The sequence below is a fragment of the Pteropus vampyrus genome, unplaced genomic scaffold (genome assembly GCF_000151845.1).
Source record: "Pteropus vampyrus isolate Shadow unplaced genomic scaffold, Pvam_2.0 Scaffold129, whole genome shotgun sequence".
Lineage (NCBI taxonomy): Eukaryota > Metazoa > Chordata > Mammalia > Chiroptera > Pteropodidae > Pteropus > Pteropus vampyrus.
In genome coordinates, this window is record NW_011888910.1 from 4,670,619 (window position 1) to 4,674,637 (window position 4,019).

The 4,019-nt window shown below is 41.0% G+C and overlaps 2 long non-coding RNA genes across 3 annotated transcripts in view; one reads left to right on the plus strand and one right to left on the minus strand.

Moving 5' to 3' along the window:
- LOC111744194 overlaps positions 1–4,019 on the minus strand; it is a 44,045-nt gene that overhangs the window by 16,747 nt on the left and 23,279 nt on the right. The window contains exon 2 of one of the 2 annotated variants that reach the window (XR_002782046.1): positions 325–416. The exons of the other annotated variant lie outside the window; for it this stretch is intronic. This is a non-coding gene — a long non-coding RNA (uncharacterized LOC111744194). The remainder of the gene's footprint in view (positions 1–324; positions 417–4,019) is intronic. 2 annotated transcript variants of the gene reach the window in all.
- Positions 1–4,019, plus strand: part of LOC111744195 — a 21,533-nt gene that overhangs the window by 3,679 nt on the left and 13,835 nt on the right. The gene's annotated exons all lie outside the window — the stretch shown is intronic.

Genomic DNA, 4,019 nt, shown 5'->3' on the forward strand with positions numbered 1-4,019 from the left:
CGCGAATTACAAAGCAAATGAACAGGAGACCACCCGCATCATCTCCAGACAAGACAAATATTTAAGATAATTAACAAACCTATAAATAGTTACAAGCAGATTTACCTATGTTTACATGCCTCTTACTTCTGTATGCTCTGATAGCATTTTTTCATTGTCATTTAGCACTTCCCATGAGGTATTATAATTACATGATTCTTCTTTGTCTCTCTCACTAGACAATAAACTCCTTGAGGGTCAGGAGCACCTCTTATTAATCTCTGTTTTGCCCAAGCTTGGCACGCAACCTCCTGCATTGTTAAAGATGTGTGTGGGATGACTCACAGATGAACCAGGAGGGATGTTGTCAAGCTCCCAGAACCAGAGATGCCAGTGATGTCTTCCTTTTCTTGTTCCATTCTCCCATATCTCATCACCTAAGGGTACCAAAACAGGCATCACTTGATTTATTTTTGTCTTTGTGTCTGCAAACGAATGTATTAGCTAGCTTTTTTTTTAAAAGATAGCTATTCAAAAGACTAGAATTAGATATTATGTTGGATGCTTACAGAGCTAATCATGGGATTAGAAAAAATGCCCTTGCTCGGAATAGGATGTTTCCTATTTTTTAATGTAGAACATGAAGTAAGCGTAATTCACTGTCATTTCTAATGTCCTGTACATTTCAGAGACCCATTTAAGATAAATGATTTTCAAATGTCTGAGCAGTCTGTTTTGAAAGCCTCTATGGAATTAATGTGCTAAAATATATTCAAATCATTTTAAGTCCAGGCTCTGCTTTGATATTTGTTTTTCATTGCCATCACTGAAAGAAGTACAAGTTCACATAAATAGGACATTGCCAATGGGATATGTTGTACCCTGGCCATTCATTTAAGTGTTCGTTTTCTTGTTCAATTCAATGAGCAGAGAGTTTCCAAGACAAGCCACTGGAAATGTTTACTGTGACCCACATGTAGTGAGGAGGGACAGAGATAGAGGAGTTTAAAAGTGTGTGTGTGTGTGTGTGTGTGTGTGTGTCTGTGTGTGCGCGCGCGCGTGTGTATGTTTATGTGTGTGTGTGCGCTGAGCTTCAGATAACGTGGAGATACACGAAGGAGAGATTTTGAAATAGGTCATATATAACACAGAAGTGTTTTTTTTTTTTTAATAAATACACATGGTTAAAATTCAAGAGAAGTGAAAAAAAATAATTTAAAAATATGTAGGTTAAAAATCTTTCTCAATAAGAACAGGAAATCAGGGATTTGAAGCACCCGGAAGGTTTGATTCACTATTGCTTGCTTGAAAATTGGAGGATGGGGGGTTATGTGGCAAGAAATGCAGGTGGCCTCTTAAGAGCATCCTTAATTTTCAGCAGTAAGGAAAGAAAAACAGTCCTACAACCACAAGAAAACCAACAAAAAGAATGAGCTTGCAAGCATACTTTCCCCCAAAGCCCTCAGATAAAAACCCAGCCCAGCTGACACCTTCCTTCCAGTCTTTGATGCCCTGAGCAGCCAACTAAGCAGTGTAGGACTTCAGGCCCACAGACCTAATAATCATGGCTTCTGAAGCGAAGACCATGTCTTACTCATTTTTATATCTTTACTATTTAGTAAAATGTCTCGCACACACACATGCTACTCTAATAAACGTTTTTGAATAAATGCAAAAAAAAAAGGTCATTCCTCTACCTCTTACTTAGTGGTTTCTGGTATGTCTCTCCAGCATTCCTTATATTTATATGGATATTTTTTATTTTCTTCATTAAAGGAAGATTATAAAAGAGGAATGCTAATTGCAAATTACATTTATTATGTAATTACAGAATGCTCTAAGTGCTCATTTAATCCTCAAATCAAATCTAAGAGGTGAGTATTATTATAATACTCATTTTACAGATGTGGAAACTGAGAGAAGTACAAACTGAGTTAAGTAACTTGAACCAAGCAGAGCTGGTTCCCTTGCCTCTCAGGCAGAGAGAAAAATTTGCAGAGAATGTTTCTGTTACCTCCAACGGATAAACTATTCAAAAGCAAATTAACCACTGCTCCCCAGGTCCCAGAAGATAGACCAAGGAGGTCCCTGGAGCCTGAAGGGCAGAGTGGCAGAGTGTTCCCATCATGAGCCACAGTGGAGTCATCAGCACCACAGTTGTCTCAGTATCTGTGAAAAAATCTATGCTGCTTCTAGGCATGTCCAGGGTGTGGTAGAAATGCAGATCAGCCTGGGTGGTCTACTCCAGAAATCCAAGCCCGCTGGAGTGTCAGGTCCTGGCTAGCAGTGATTCTGTGTGCCCAACACTTAGTGCGATCTCTCCCATATGAGATGCTGAATGAATAGATGCCCATAATAAGAGAGAGAACTATTCACTAATCCATTAAAAAAAAAATGATTGACAGCCATCATGGCCCAGTTGTTGGGCTATAATGATGAAGATACAGGGGTGAACAGGACATCTTTCTGCTTCAAGGAGTCTACAATCTAGAGAAGAACACAAGCAGACACACAGGATGCTACAATGTAGTGTTATGAATGGTGCGATGATGGTACATGCACTAAGTGTTGGGCACACAGACTCACTGCTAGCCAGGACCTGACACTCCAGCGGGCTTGGATTTCTGGAGTAGACCACCCAGGCTGATCTGCATTTCTACCACACCCTGGGGTACTGAGGATAGCCACTGTGTTTGCCAAGAAGTTTGCCAAGTGGGTATATAGGTAGAAAATAAATTTCACCCAGATGATTCATCTAAACAGAAAGTGTGAGTAGGGTTACAGAAAACGGGTTTGGGTATAATAAAAAATTTTATTTGGCATTTATCTTCAGTTCCTGGTACATAGCTCCTAAAACCCTGGGCATCTACTGAGTATAGAAGTGTCTTTTGTTATTCATAATGAGCCCTTTTTGACCATACCTGAGTTTATGCTAAGGAGGTGACTTTTGGTGGGCCCTTAGACAACTTAAGGGTAGGGCTAATAGACAAAGGAACCACCATGTAATTAGAGGGCTGGAATTTGGGCCCCAATCTCTGACCTCCTGAGAGAGGAGAGGACTTAGAGATTGAGTTCAGTTGCCAATGACCAATGATTTAATCAACTGTGTCTAAGTAATAAAACCTCCATAAAAACTCTGAACCATAAGGTTCAGGGGAGCTTCCTCGTTGGTGAACATATTGATGTTCCAGAAGGGTGGTGCATCCCGACTCCACGGGGATAGATTGCCTGCACTCAAGACCTCTACAGACCTTGCCCTATGAATCTCTTTCATTTGGCTATTTCTGAGTTGCATCCTTTGTAATAAAACTTTAATTGTAAGTATTGTGCTTTCCCGAGTTCTGTGAGTCATCTCAGAATTATTATTAAACCTAAAGGGGCATAGTGGGAATCCCTAAATTCCCACTATATTGAAAAGAAGTGGGTCACCTGGGAATCTGGAATTTGTGGCTGGCATCCAAAGTTGAGGCAGTCTGTGAAAGTGGGCCCCTTAACCTGTGAGGGTCTACACTAACTCTGGGTAGTTAGTATCAGGATTGAATTGAATCGTGGGACATCCAGTTGGTGTCAGAAAATTGTAGAACTGTTGGTGAAAGGATACAGGGGTGTCAAGGCACCCAGAGCTGGGCAACAGAATGAAGTTGTGTACATCCCTAGAGCTGGAAGAATAAGGGGAAAGAATGGTGGAAGCCAGGGACAGCAGGAGGCACATGGAGGGACCTCTTCAGCAAGAGCCATCATTGTATGTGGAGATGCAGCTGTGCTCAAACTACTGCATGTTGGGGAGCGGGGCATAGATCAGAAGAAATTACCTGAATTAGATGCTGTGAAGAATGATAGTAGCCATTGACTTTAGAAATATAAAGGCTGCCAGGTAGCACCAACGGCTCAGCTGACCATGGACTTTTAGTAATGCCACTTGCATTATGAAATGCTTTTCTCTAGCAAGGCTTGTAGCCTAAGTTTAGAAGCTAAAAAGAGAGAGTAAGACTGACCTAGGAATAGCATTTCCTATAGGGGGAGGGCATGGCACATTAAAA